Source organism: Ranitomeya imitator, chromosome 2 (genome assembly GCF_032444005.1).
Source record: "Ranitomeya imitator isolate aRanImi1 chromosome 2, aRanImi1.pri, whole genome shotgun sequence".
In the NCBI taxonomy this organism is placed as follows: domain Eukaryota; kingdom Metazoa; phylum Chordata; class Amphibia; order Anura; family Dendrobatidae; genus Ranitomeya; species Ranitomeya imitator.
In genome coordinates, this window is record NC_091283.1 from 768,514,973 (window position 1) to 768,530,886 (window position 15,914).

Sequence of the window (15,914 nt, forward strand, 5' to 3'; positions counted from 1 at the left end):
AGACCAGAGAATCATGTTTCTCATAGTCTGGGAGTCCTTCATAGAGCAAACTCTATGCAGGCTTTCATATGCCTTGCACTGAGGAGAGGCTGCTGTCGGGCCACTCTGCCATAAAGGCCCGACTGGTGGAGGACTGCAGTGATAGTTGACTTTGTGGAACTTTCTTCCTTCTACCATCTCTGGAGCTCATCCACAGTGATCTTAGGGTTCTAATTTACCTCTCTCACCAAGGCTCTTCTCCCACAACTGCTCAGTTTGGCTGGACGGCCAGGTCTAGAAAGACTTCTGGTGTTCTCAAACCTCTTTCATTTAGGGATTGTGGAGGCCACTGTGCTCTTATGAACCTTGAGTACTGCCGAAAATCTGTTGTAACCTTGGCCAGATCTGTGCCTTGCCACAATTCTGTCTCTGAGCTCCTTGGCCAGTTCCTTTGACCCCATGATTCTCATTTGGTCTGACATGCACTGTGAGCTGTGAGGTCTTATATAGACAGGTGTGTACCTTTCCAAATCAAGTCCTATCAGTTTAATTAAACACAGCTGGACTCCAATAAAGGAGTGGGACCATCTCAGGGAGGATCACGAGGAAATGGTCAGCATGTGAATTAAATATGAGTGTCTTAGCAAAGGGTCTGAATACTTATGACCAGTTGATATTTCAGTTTTTCTTTTTTAATAAATTTGCAGAAATTTCTACATTTCTGTTTTTTTCAGTCAAGATGGAGTGCAGTGTGTACATTAATGAGACAAAAATGAACTTTTTTGAATTTACCAAATGGCTGCAATGAAGCAAAGTGTGAAAAATTTAAAAGGGTATGAATACTTTCCGTACCCACTGTATGCCTTCCTGGTCACTGTATACACAGTCGTGAGAAATCCAGTCAGCTCTGTTATGCAGGTAATAGGCCAAATTTCCCCTGTAACTGGGGCTAATATAGTAGCCCCAGTAACAGGAAATCAGCAATAAATAGCATGCAATAATATGTTATAGTGCGCCCCAAAAGACCTTTTAGGACCTTAAGGGGGGCACAGTACATAAAATAAATGTAAACTTACATTTAAAAAAAAAACACTGCAAAACTGCAAGTTCCAAACTGTATTTAGAACTCCACCCCTGTTGAAAAAATTATATTCAATATATAAAAATAATTTTTATGAAAAAAGGAAAGCAATTTAGGATGTTTGCTAGTGGTCAATTGTGGTGGAAAAAAATACCCTGAAAAATATACACCTATTTCCTATTTTTATTTTCCATTTCCCTGGTATCACCAATAAAAAGGAATATAAAAATGAAATAATTTAAACACTATGTATCATGGAAAAAAAAGTAGTGAACATTATTTAAATGTAAGGATGAGAAAAAAAACTTTAAAGCCATTAAAAGTGCATGTATGATAAAATCCCAAAATATGCCTGGTCAAGAATGGGCTAAAATAGGCAAAATATCCCCTCTAGGCGATCTACTTTATCCCCTTCCCGACCTTTGACGCCACGTAGGCGTCATGAAAGTCGGTGCCAATCCGACCCATGACGCCTATGCGGCGTCATGGAAAGATCGCGTCCCTGCAGATCGGGTGAAAGGGTTAACTCCCATTTCACCCGATCTGCAGGGACAGGGGGAGTGGTAGTTTAGCCCAGGGGGGGTGGCTTCACCCCCTCGTGGCTACGATCGCTCTGATTGGCTGTTGAAAGTGAAACTGCCAATCAGAGCGATTTGTAATATTTCACCCATTATAACGGGTGAAATATTACAATCCAGCCATGGCCGATGCTGAAATATCATCGGCCATGGCTGGAAATACTAGTGTGCCCCCACCCCACCCCTCCGATCGCCCCCCCACCCCCCCGATCTGGCCGGTACACTGCTCCGGCTCCCCTCCGCCCTGTGCTCCGCTCCCCCCCGTGCTCGTGTCCGCTCCCCCCGTGCTCCAATCACCCCCCCGTGCTCCAATCACCCCCCCTGCACTCCGATCCACCCCCCCCCCGTGCTCCGTTCCACCCCCCCGTGCTCCATTCCAGCCCCCCCGTGCTCCGTTCCACGCCCCCCGCGCTCCGTTCCACCCCTCCCGCGCTCCGATTCCCCCCCCCGTGCTCCGATCCCCCCCCCCGTGCTCCGATCCCCCCCCCCGTGGTCCCCCCCCACCCTATCATACTTACCGATCCAGCCGTGGTCCCGTCCGTCTTCTCCCGGGCGCCGCCATCTTCCAAAATGGCGGGCGCATGTGCAGTGCGCCCGCCGAATCTGCCGGCCGGCAGATTCGTTCCAAAGTGCATTTTGATCACTGAGATATAATCTATCTCAGTGATCAAAATAAAAAAAATAATAAATGACCCCCCCCCTTTGTCACCCCCATAGGTAGGGACAATAAAAAAATAAAGAAATTTTTTTTTTTCCACTAATGTTAGAATAGGGTTAGGGTTAGGGGTAGGGTTAGGGTTAGGGGTAGGGTTAGGGGTAGGGTTAGGGTTAGGGGTAGGGGTAGGGTTAGGGGTAGGGGTAGGGTTAGGGGTAGGGTTAGGGTTAGGGCTAGGGTTAGGGGTAGGGTTAGGGGTAGGGTTAGGGTTAGGAATGTGCACACGTATTCTGGTCCTCTGCGGATTTTTCCGCTGCGGATTTGATAAATCCGCAGTGCTAAACCGCTGCGGATTTATGGCGGATTTACCGCGTTTTTTTCTGCGCATTTCACTGCGGTTTTACAATTGCGATTTTCTATTGGAGCAGTTGTAAAACCGCTGCGGAATCCGCACAAAGAAGTGACATGCTGCGGAATGTAAACCGCTGCGTTTCCGTGCAGTTTTTCCGCAGCATGTGTACAGCGATTTTTGTTTCCCATAGGTTTACATTGAACTGTACACTCATGGGAAACTGCTGCGGATCCGCAGCGTTTTCCGCAGCGTGTGCACATACCTTTAGAATTAGGCTATGTGCACACGGTGCGGATTTGGCTGCGGATTCGCAGCAGTGTTCCATCAGGTTTACAGTACCATGTAAACATATGAAAAACCAAATCCGCTGTGCCCGTGATGCGGAAAATACCGCGCGGGAACGCTGCGTTGTATTTTCCGCAGCATGTGAATTCTTTGTGCGGATTCCGCAGCGTTTTACACCTGTTCCTCAATAGGAATCCGCAGGTGAAATCCGCACAAAAAACACTGGAAATCCGCGGAAAATCCGCAGGTAAAACACAGTGCCTTTTACCCGCGGATTTTTCAAAAATGGTGCGGAAATATCTCACACGAATCCGCAACGTGGGCACATAGCCTTAGGGTTAGGGTTGGAATTAGTGTTGTGGTTAGGGGTGTGTTGGGGTTAGGGTTGTGATTAGGATTATGGCTACAGTTGGGATTAGGGTTAGGGGTGTGTTGGGGTTAGTGTTGGAGTTAGAATTGAGGGGTTACCACTGTTTAGGCACATCAGGGGTCTCCAAACGCAACATGGCGCCACCATTGATTCCAGCCAATCTCGTATTCAAAAAGTCAAATGGTGCTCCCTCACTTCCGAGCCCTGACGTGTGCCCAAACAGTGGTTTACCCCCACATATGGGGTACCAGCATACTCAGGACAAACTGCGCAACAATTACTGGGGTCCAATTTCTCCTGTTACCCTTGTGAATCTAAAAAAATGCTTGCTAAAACATAATTTTTGAGGAAAGAAAAATGATTTTTTATTTTCACGGATCTGTGTTGTAAACGTCTGTGAAGCACTTGGGGGTTCAAAGTGCTCACCACATATCTAGATAAGTTCCTTGGGGGGTCTAGTTTCTAAAATGGGGTCACTTGTGGGGGGTTTCTACTGTTTAGGCACACCAGGGGCTCTGCAAACGCAACGTGACACCCGCAGACCATTCCATCAAAGTCTGCATTTCAAAAGTCACTACTTCCCTTCTGAGCCCCGACGTGTGCCCAAACAGTGGTTTACCCCCACATATGGGGTATCAGCGTACTCAGGAGAAACTGGACAACAACTTTTGGGGTCCAATTTCTCCTGTAACCCTTGGGAAAATAAAAAATTCTGGGCTAAATAATTATTTTTGAGGAAAGAAAACGTATTTATTATTTTCACGGCTCTGCATTATAAACTTCTATGAAGCACTTGGGGGTTCAAAGTGCTCACCACACATCTAGATAAGTTCCTTTCAGGGTCTAGTTTCCAAAATGGGGTCACTTGTGGGGGGTTTCTACTGTTTAGGCACATCAGGGGCTCTGCAAACGCAACGTGACGCCCGCAGAGCATTCCATCAAAGTCTGCATTTCAAAACGTCACTACTTCAATTCCAAGCCCCGGCATGTGCCCAAACAGTAGTTTACCCCCACATATGGGGTATCACCGTACTCAGGAGAAACTGGACAACAAATATTGGGGTCAAATTTCTCCTGTTACCCTTGGGAAAAATAAAAAACTCTGGGCTAAATAATTATTTTTGAGGAAAGAAAACGTATTTATTATTTTCACGGCTCTGCATTATAAACTTCTATGAAGCACTTGGGGGTTCAAAGTGCTCACCACACATCTAGATAAGTTCCTTTGGGGGTCTAGTTTCCAAAATGGGGTCACTTGTGGGGGGTTTCTACTGTTAAGCCACATCAGGGGCTCTGCAAACGCAACGTGACGCCCACAGAGCATTCCATCAAAGTCTGCATTTCAAAACGTCACTACTTCACTTCCGAGCCCCGGCATGTGCCCAAACAGTGATTTACCCCCACATATGGGGTATCAGCGTACTCAGGAGAAACTGGACAACAACTTTTGGGGTCAAATTTCTCCTGTTACCCTTGGGAAAATAAAAAATTGCAGGCTAAAAGATCATTTTTGAGAAAATAATTTTTTTTTTTTTTTTCATGGCTCTGCGTTATAAACTTCTGTGAAGCACTTGGGGGTTCAAAGTCCTCACCACACATCTAGATTAGTTCCTTTGGGGGTCTAGTTTCTAAAATGGTGTCATTTCTGGGGGATCTCCAATGTTTAGGCACACAGGGGCTCTCCAAACGTGACATGGTGTCCGCTAATGATTGGAGCTAATTTTCCATTTAAAAAGCCAAATGGCGTGCCATCCCTTCCGAGCCCTGCCGTGCGCCCAAACAGTGGTTTACCCCCACATATGGGGTATCAGCGTACTCAGGACAAACTGGACAACAATATTTGGGGTCCAATTTCTCCTATTATCCTTGGCAAAATAGGAAATTCCAGGCTAAAAAATCATTTTTGAGGAAAGAAAAATTATTTTTTATTTTCATGGCTCTGCGTTATAAACTTCTGTGAAGCACCTGGGGGTTTAAAGTGCTCAATATGCATCTAGATAAGTTCCTTGGGGGGTCTAGTTTCCAAAATGGGGTCACTTGTGCGGGAGCTCCAATGTTTAGGCACACAGGGGCTCTCCAAACGCGACATGGTGTCCGCTAACAATTGGAGCTAATTTTCCATTCAAAAAGTCAAATGGCGCGCCTTCTCTTCCGAGCCCTGCCGAGTGCCCAAACAGTGGTTTACCCCCACATATGAGGTATCGGCGTACTCGGGAGAAATTGCCCAACAAATTTTATGATCCATTTTATCCTACTGCCCATGTGAAAATGAAAAAATTGAGGCGAAAAGAATTTTTTTGTGAAAAAAAAGTACTTTTTCATTTTTACAGATCAATTTGTGAAGCACCTGAGGGTTTAAAGTGCTCACTAGGCATCTAAATTAGTTCCTTGGGGGGTCTAGTTTCCAAAATGGGGTCACTTGTGGGGGAGCGCCAATGTTTAGGCACACAGGAGCTATCCAAACGCGACATGGTGTCCGCTAACGATGGAAATAATTTTTCATTCAAAAAGTCAAATGGCGCTCCTTCCCTTCCGAGCCTTACCATGTGCCCAAACAGTGGTTTACCTCCACATGTGAGGTATTGGTGTACTCAGGAGAAATTGCCCAACACATTTTAGGATCCATTTTATCCTGTTGCCCATGTGAAAATGAAAAAATTGAGGCTAAAAGAATTTTTTTGTGAAAAAAAAGTACTTTTTCATTTTTACGGATCAATTTGTGAAGCACCTGGGGGTTCAAAGTGCTCACTATGCATCTAGATAAGTTCCTTGGGGCGTCTAGTTTCCAAAATGGGGTCACTTGTGGGGGAGCTCCAATTTTTAGGCACACGGGGGCTCTCCAAACGTGACATGGTGTCCGCTAAAGAGTGGAGCCAATTTTTGATTCAAAAAGTCAAATGGCGCTCCTTCCCTTCCAAGCCCTGCCGTGCGCCAAAACAGTGGTTTACCCCCACATATGAGGTATCAGCGTACTCAGGACAAATTGGACAACAACTTTCGTGGTTCAGTTTCTCCTTTTACCATTGGGAAAATAAAAAAATTGTTGCTAAAAGATAATTTTTGTGACTAAAAAGTTAAATGTTCATTTTTTCCTTCCATGTTGCTTCTGCTGCTGTGAAGCACCTGAAGGGTTAATAAACTTCTTGAATGTGGTTTTGAGTACCTTGAGGGGTGCAGTTTTTAGAATGGTGTCACTTTTGGGTATTTTCAGCCATATAGACCCCTCAAACTGACTTCAAATGTGAGGTGGTCCCTAAAAAAAATGGTTTTGTAAATTTCGTTGTAAAAATGACAAATCGCTGGTCGAATTTTAACCCTTATAACTTCCTAACAAAAAAAAATTTTGTTTCCAAAATTGTGCTGATGTAAAGTAAACATGTGGGAAATGTTATTTATTAACTATTTTGTGTCACATATCTCTCTGGTTTAACAGAATAAAAATTCAAAATGTGAAAATTGCGAAATTTTCAAAATTTTCGCCAAATTTCCGTGTTTATCACAAATAAATGCAGAATTTATTGACCTAAATTTACCACTAACATGAAGCCCAATATGTCACGAAAAAACAATCTCAGAACCGCTAGGATCCGTTGAAGCGTTCCTGAGTTATTACCTCATAAAGGGACACTGGTCAGAATTGCAAAAAACGGCAAGGTCTTTAAGGTCAAAATAGGCTGGGTCTTGAAGGGGTTATACATGACATGTACGGAAATGTTTCCTATAACTAATCATTTCTTTTCTAATTCACTCCATCAAAATTCTAGTGGATCAGAAGTTTGCATACTTCATGTTGACACTGTCTTTAACTAGCTTATAAAATTTAAAACAATCATGTATTTAGTGGCTTCTTATAGGCTGATTTACTTCATTTAAGTTAATTGGATGTGTACATGTGGCAGTATTTTAAGGTCTATGTTCAAGATCTACTTGCTCCCAAGGATGTACCAGACTTGTTGGGGTCCCCAAAAATCAATTTTCAAATGCTTGAAGTTATCATGTTCATCAGACTATGAGGGGTCATCACAACAGAACTAGACCCCAATAAAACATTCCTAATCTAAGAACTGGCCCAATATTTATGGACATAACTGTTTATCACTCATGGTAATTCTGCTTCATGTCACCTGTCTTATCTATGGTGTTTCCCTTTTTTTTCTGTGCTATGTTGTGCATAAATATGTGATTCTTCAGAATTTGTTTTAGTCTTTGCCTGATGAAGAGACCTGTGTTGTCTCGAAAGCTTGCAATTTGTTACAATCTTTTCAGTTAGCCATTAAAAGGTATCAACCACTGAGGACTCTCAATTCTAAATATTTTGCACACTCTTGGCATTCTCTTGATGAGATTCAAGAGGTAGTCACCAGGAATGGTCTTCCAACAATCTTGAAGGAGTTCCCAGAGATACTTAGAACTTGTTGGCCCTTTTGCCTTCACTCTGTGGTCCAGCTCACCCCAAATCATCTCGATTGGGTTCAGGTCTGGTGACTGTGGAGGCCAGGTCATCTGGCGTAGCACCCCATCACTCTACTTCTTGGTCAAATAGCCCTTACACAGCCTGGAGGTATGCTTGGGGTCATTGTCCTGTTGAAAAATAAATGATGGTCCAACTAAAAGCAAATCGGATGGAATAGCATGCCGCTGCAAGATGCTGTGGTAGCCATGCTGGTTCAGTATGCCTTCAATTTTGAATGAATCCCCAACAGTGTCACCAGCAAAGCACCCCCACACCATCATACCTCCTCCTCCATGCTTCATGGTGGGAACCAGGCATGTAGAGTCCATACGTTCACCTTTTCTGCGTCGCACAAAGACACGGTGGTTGGAACCAAAAACCTCAAATTTGGACTCATCAGACCAAAGCACAGATTTCCACTGGTCTAATGTCCATTATCTTATCTTAAACTTATCTTATCTTAAACTTAAGGTACCTTCACACATAACGATATTGTTAACGATATCGTTGCTTTTTGTGACGTAGCAACGATATCGTTAATGAAATCGTTATGTGTGACAGTGACCAACGATCAGGCCCCTGCTGGGAGATCGTTGGTCGCTGAATAAAGTCCAGAACTTTATTTCGTCACTGGACTCCTGCTGACATCGCTGGATCGGCGTGTGTGACACCGATCCAGCGATGTCTTCACTGGTAACCAGGGTAAACATCGGGTAACTAAGCGCAGGGCCGCGCTTAGTAACCCGATGTTTACCCTGCTTACCATCCTAAAAGTAAAAAAAACAAACACTACATACTTACCTACCGCTGTCTGTCCCCCGGCGCTGTGCTCTGCACTCCTCCTGTACTGGCTGTGAGCGTCGGTCAGCCGGAAAGCAGAGCGGTGACGTCACCGCTCTGCTTTCCGGCCGCTGTGCTCACAGCCAGTACAGGAGGAGTGCAGAGCACAGCGCTGGAGGACAGACGGCTGTAGGTGAGTATGTAATGTTTGTTTGTTTTTACTTTTAGGATGGTAACCAGGGTAAACATCGGGTTACTAAGCGCGGCCCTGCGCTTAGTTACCCGATGTTTACCCTGGTTACTGGCATCGTTGGTCGCTGGAGAGCTGTCTGTGTGACAGCTCTCCAGCGACCAAACAGCGACGCTGCAGCGATCCGGATCGTTGTCGGTATCGCTGCAGCGTCGCTTAATGTGAAGGGGCCTTTAAACTTAAACTTATCTTAACTTATCTTAAAGTGTTTGTATCTTAAAGTGTTCTTTAGCCCAAACAAGTCTCTTCTGCTTGTTGCCTGTCCTTGGCAGTGGTTTCCTAGCAGCTATTTTACCATGAAGGCCTTCTGCACAAAGTCTCCTCTTAACAGTTGTTGTAGAGATGTGTCTGCTGCTAGAACTCTGTGTGGCATTGACCTGGTCTCTAATCTGAGCTGCTGTTAACCTGCGATTTCTGAGGCTGGTGACTCGGATAAACTTATCCTCAGAAACAAAGGTGACTCTTGGTCTTTTTTTCCTGGGGCGGTCCTCATGTGAGCCAGTTTCTTTGTAGCGCTTGATAGTTCTTGCCACTGCACTTGGGGACACTTTCAAAGTTTTCCCAATTTTTCGGACTGACTGACCTTCATTTCTTAAAATAATGATGGCCACTCGTTTTTCTTTACTTAGCTGCCATAATACAAATTCTAACAGTCTATTCAGTAGGACTATCAGCTTTGTATCCACCAGACTTCTGCACAACACAACAGATGGCCCAAACACCATTTATAAGGCAAGAAATCCCACTTATTAAACCTGACAGGGCACACCCATGAAGTGAAAAACATTCCCAGTGACTACCTCTTGAAGCTCATCAAGAGAATGTCAAGAGTGTGCAAAGCAGTCATCAAAACAAAAGGTGACTACTTTGAAGAACCTAGAATATAAGACATAACTTCAGTTGTTTCGTTTCACACTTTTTTTGTTAAGTATATAATTCCACATGTATTCATAGTTTTGATGTCTTCAGTGTGAATGTACAATTTTCATAGTCATGAAAATACAGAAAAATCTTCAAATGAGAAGGTGTCTCCAAACTTTTGGTCTGTACTGTGTGTGTGTGTGTGTGTGTGTGTGTGTGTGTATATATATATATATATATATATATATATATATATATATATATATATACTTATACTGTATATATGTTTTCACGAATATTTGAGCCCATGGATCCATTCTATGTCCATTTTGCAAGCCAGCGAGATAATCTCGCAGTACTGATGCCATACAAATGACATACTACCTACAAATAAACTTAAGCAAATGCCAAGTAAAAATTCAAAAAACATCTTTTCTTTAACAAATATTAGCACACAACTATTTAAAAAGATTCAGTGGATGAATACACACATAGGGACTTGAGAACACAGAACTTAATATACCCATGCCATAAACATATTAAAAAAATGGATGAATATCCAGAGCATATAAAGAAAAACATTTTTAGGGTTCCGCTTTTTGGTTATAGCCATACGGATGACACGCGCTAAGTATGAGGTCAGCCTTAGTCACATAGAAAATTTATGGCCAGAGCTTAAAAAAAAGAAAAGAAAAAGGTAATGTGAACAGAGAAGCCTACAAACCGGACTCCATTCATGTTATTATATTATTATTATTATTTATTTATATAGCACCATTGATTCCATGGTGCTGTACATGAGAATGGGTTACATACAAGTTACAGATATCACTTACAGTAAACAAACTAACAATTACAGACTGATACAGAGGTGTGAGGACCCTGCCCTTGCGGGCTTACATTCTACAGGATTATGGGGAAGGAGACAGTAGGTCGAGGGTTGCAGGAGCTCCGGTGTTGGTGCGGCGGTAGCTTCGGTAGTGGTGAGTAGGCGGAGAGAAGATGGTCTTGGGAGGACCGGAGATTACATGAGGGAAAATATTGGCAGATTAGTTCAGAGATACAGTATATGGAGGAGACAGGTTAGGGTCACACCCGCCTATCAAATTCATCAAATGTGCCATTTTGTACACAAGGAATGTTAGAAGGGATGGGCCAACATTTCAGCATCTTACTGTGAGAAGCTTGTGAAAAACTACTTGAAAGGTTTGAACCAAGCTATATAATTTAAAGGCAATTTTGACAAATACTAGCCACTTGTATGTAGACATCTGGGCCCCTGGGAGTGTAATTAAAATATCATTAGGAGTAAATTCGGGCAGACTGGAGTGGCATTCCTGGTGTACAAATCGCTGGCACATTTGATGAATTTGATAGGTGAGTGTGACCATGCCTCCGTTGTGACTCTTCCCCAGTTCCGTCAATCTGGGCAGAGCTGATTCAAACTGGTCTGAAACCTCCACGAATTGAAATTTTTTGCCCATCTCCCCATTGTGCAAACAGTCTCTGACTTTAAGCTTTAACAACCCTTTTCTGGAGTAAAGATTTGATGAAACTGCCCTATCGTCTTTAGTCTTGTTCTGACATTTCACATTCATAAAAATTAGTCGTCGTGATCCTAACTAACCTAAGAGAGGGAATGACTACTAAGATTTAGCGTTGGGAATTATGAATGGGTTGTCCACTAATACAGTATGATGTTGTTAACCTGTCCAGTACCAGATCGGTGAGGGTCCGAACCACGGCATGAGCTCTGGCAGCAGCTCGCTGTAAACAGTGTGTGGAGCAAGAAACCACCACTTATGATTTAAGATAGTTTGGCAACCAAGATTAACTTAAAGTCTACAGAATAAGTGAAGGAAATGTGTGTTATTTATTAGGGCATGAAAATTACTTATGAAGTTTAAGTACATTGGTGTGAAAAAAGCACAGAAAATAATTAATCTTCTTAAGGGTACACCCGTGAAATATAAAAGTTGTGAGTGTCTGTATTGCTGGAAAAGGAACAAAGAGATGATCAGGAGGTACTCCTTTGGTGCCTACAAAAATATTCTATTTTGTAATGATTCTGAACACTATTTTTTTTTTTATTTCCTTCCCCCAAATCATAAAGAAGGCTATGACTGTGTTATGCCTGCCTTAGAACGTGAACAAAGAGATTGCTTTCCTTAAAAGGCTAAATAGATTTTTCAAGAAAAGAAAATATGAAACGCTCAAATGATGTTTTGGAACTTCCCTCATCAGAAAAAAATGAATACAGATAATGAATTGAGATGTTCTTTTATTTTAGATTATCCCAGTGAAGCTTGACTTGTTTTGCTAGTAATTAACATATTCCTGTTTTTTGCTTCTTTGTGGATTTCTTTTTTCAAATATTGATTAAACATTTCAAGACAATTGAAGGATTTTATACTCTCAAGCCATGGTGCAACACTCCTATATGGAAGTGTAGATTAGCACATATTGGAAGAAAGGCAGACCTTTGAGGTCTCCTGTGATACCTGATGGCAGCATAAGACTGAGGGTGAGGAACCATATACAGTGGGGCAAAAAAGTATTTAGTCAGTCAGCAATAGTGCAAGTTCCACCACTTAAAAAGATGAGAGGCGTCTGTAATTTACATCATAGGTAGACCTCAACTATGGGAGACAAACTGAGAAAAAAAATCCAGAAAATCACATTGTCTGTTTTTTTAACATTTTATTTGCATATTAAGGTGGAAAATAAGTATTTGGTCAGAAACAAACAATCAAGATTTCTGGCTCTCACAGACCTGTAACTTCTTCTTTAAGAGTCTCCTCTTTCCTCCACTCATTACCTTAATCCTACAGATAACTTACGGAGTATTAACACACCCAAATGTAAAAGTTGCTAACAAATTTATTAAATCTCCTGTTACATAAATGACACAATTACAAAAAAGTCACAGACTTGACATAAAATGTACACGAGTAGTTCATGTGCGGCAGACAGAACACGCCACATATACCACCTCGGGTGCAGACTAGGCATATACCCAAAAGCCTATCAGGGATGTAGTAGTCCTTCAAAATATCCTTTCCTATATAAAGTGCATAGTGCCTCCTACATCTGCCCAATAGCACTACATTTTATAAACTGAATGGCATCTTAGAATAGTAAAAAGGTGCATAGCCTGTCTTACCCGCGTTAGTCCAGGCGGCCCCGGACGGACGCTGACACCTGGACTAACGCGGGTAAGACAGGCTATGCACCTTTTTACTATTCTAAGATGCCATTCAGTTTATAAAATGTAGTGCTATTGGGCAGATGTAGGAGGCACTATGCACTTTATATAGGAAAGGATATTTTGAAGGACTACTACATCCCTGATAGGCTTTTGGGTATATGCCTAGTCTGCACCCGAGGTGGTATATGTGGCGTGTTCTGTCTGCCGCACATGAACTACTCGTGTACATTTTATGTCAAGTCTGTGACTTTTTTGTAATTGTGTCATTTATGTAACAGGAGATTTAATAAATTTGTTAGCAACTTTTACATTTGGGTGTGTTAATACTCCGTAAGTTATCTGTAGGATTAATCTAATATTGGAGTTTCCCCGGTATTTATTTCTAGTCCATGATAGGGAGTTTCCCTGAATTTGATATGCATTGAAATATGCATCAGTGGTATGTATATCTCCACTCATTACCTGTAGTAATGGCACCTGTTTAAACTTGTTATCAGTATAAAAGGACACCTGTGCACACCCTCAAACAGTCTGACTCCAAACTCCACTATGATGAAGACCAAAGAGCTGTCAAAGGACACCAGAAACAAAATTGTAGCCCTGCACCAGGCTGGGAAGACTGAATCTGCAATAGCCAACCAGCTTGGAGTGAAGAAATCAACAGTGGGAGCAATAATTAGAAAATGGAAGACATACAAGACCACTGATAATCTCCCTCGATCTGGGGCTCCACGCAAAATCCCACCCCGTGGGGTCAGAATGATCACAAGAACGGTGAGCAAAAATCCCAGAACCACGCGGGGGGGACCTAGTGAATGAACTGCAGAGGAGCTGGGACCAATGTAACAAGGCCTACCATAAGTAACACACTACGCCACCATGGACTCAGATCCTGCAGTGCCAGACGTGTACCACTGCTTAAGCCAGTACATGTCCGGGCCCGTCTGAAGTTTGCTCGAGAGCATTTGGATGATCCAGAGGAGTTTTGGGAGAATGTCCTATGGTCTGATGAAACCAAACTGGAACTGTTTGGTAGAAACACAACTTGTCGTGTCTGGAGGAAAAAGAATACTGAGTTGCATCCATCAAACACCATACCTACTGTAAAGCATGGTGGTGGAAACATCATGCTTTGGGGCTGTTTCTCTGCAAAGGGGCCAGGACGACTGATCCGGGTACATGAAAGAATGAATGGGGCCATGTATCGTGAGATTTTGAGTGCAAACCTCCTTCCATCAGCAAGGGCATTGAAGATGAAACGTGGCTGGGTCTTTCAACATGACAATGATCCAAAGCACACCGCCAGGGCAACGAAGGAGTGGCTTCGTAAGAAGCATTTCAAGGTGCTGGAGTGGCCTAGCCAGTCTCCAGATCTCAACCTTATAGAAAACCTTTGGAGAGAGTTGAAAGTCCGTGTTGCCAAGCAAAAAGCCAAAAACATCCCTGCTCTAGAGGAGATCTGCATGGAGGAATGGGCCAACATACCAACAACAGTGTGTGGCAACCTTGTGAAGACTTACAGAAAACGTTTGACCTCTGTCATTGCCAACAAAGGATATATTACAAAGTATTGAGATGAAATTTTGTTTCTGACCAAATACTTATTTTCTACCTTAATATGCAAATAAAATGTTAAAAAAACAGACAATGTGATTTTCTGGAATTTTTTTTCTCAGTTTGTCTCCCATAGTTGAGGTCTACCTATGATGTAAATTACAGACGCCTCTCATCTTTTTAAGTGGTGGAACTTGCACTATTGCTGACTGACTAAATACTTTTTTGCCCCACTGTACACTAAATAGACAAACGTATTGGGACACACTTCTTAATTCTTGAATCCTGTTTTTTCATTCAGTCCCATTACCACAGAGGTATAATATTCATCCCCTCACCGTGCCGTCTGTCTTTACTAATATTAGTGATAGAATGGCTCCTTCTCAAGAGTTCACTGATGGCTGAGCCGTCCTGTAATGGGATATCACAGGCCGGTGTCACCTTAGTTCATTACATTCCTTCTCTCCTGAACGTTTTACGATCCGCTATGAGTGATATTGTTGAAAAGTGGAAGGAACCTCAGTAACAAAGTGGAGACCACATAAAGTTACAGCACCTAGTGCTGAGATGCATAAAAGTCACCAACACTCTGCGGACTCAAATGCAGATCTGAAAACCTCCTCTGCCTGCCATGAATATTCGCACACAAACTGTGCACCAGGAGCTTCTCGGCATTGATAATACAGTTGCATTCAAGTATTACATCTCCAAGCACAATAACAAGCATTAGATGGAGTGGTGTAAGGCCACCACCACTGGACTATGGAGCTGTGGAAATGTCTTTTGTGCAGTGACGGACCATACTTCTCTATCTGGCGTCTAATGAACAAGTCTGGGTTTGGTGAATGCCAGGAGAACATTGGCTGCCTGACTGCATGGTACCAACTGTAAAGTTTGGTGGAGGAGGGATAATGCTATTGGGTATTTTTCAGGAATTGCCCTAACACTCTTTGCTCCATTGTAGGGAAAACGTATTGTTTCCGCATGACAAGAGATTTTTCACAATTATAGGTTTTCAATTTTGTAGGAACAGTTTGGGGAGATCCTTTTCTGTTTAGCATGACTGAGTCCCAGAGCACATAGCAAGGCATAAAAAAGGCATATTGTGAGTTTGATGTGGAAAAACCGAACTAGATGAGCATAGCACTGATATCAAGCTCAACAGTCTCCTTTGGGATACATGGAGGATATTGCAAGCCAGGTCCTCTCGTTCAACACTAGTGTTTGAATAATTGGGAAAACGATCCCACAGACACTCGAAAATCTTGTAGAAAGCCTTCCCAGGAGAGGAAAAGCTGTTTTAGCAGCAAAGAGGGGGACAATTCCATACTAATGCCTATGACCTTGGAATGCTCTGGAATAAAAGCTCCTGTAAGTGTAATGTGTAACTATTCCAGACTCCGAATACTTAGTGTAGCTTATATGACTCAGGATAAATTGCTGCCATTAAGCATGTGAGTGATACGTCAACTTTTACCATATAGGTTTCTACGTGGGGCAATTTGTCA

At 42.7% G+C, this 15,914-nt stretch overlaps 1 protein-coding gene across 1 annotated transcript in view; it reads left to right on the forward strand.

Moving 5' to 3' along the window:
- PLCE1 (phospholipase C epsilon 1) overlaps positions 1-15,914 on the forward strand; it is a 336,405-nt gene that overhangs the window by 198,221 nt on the left and 122,270 nt on the right. The window lies entirely within an intron of this gene.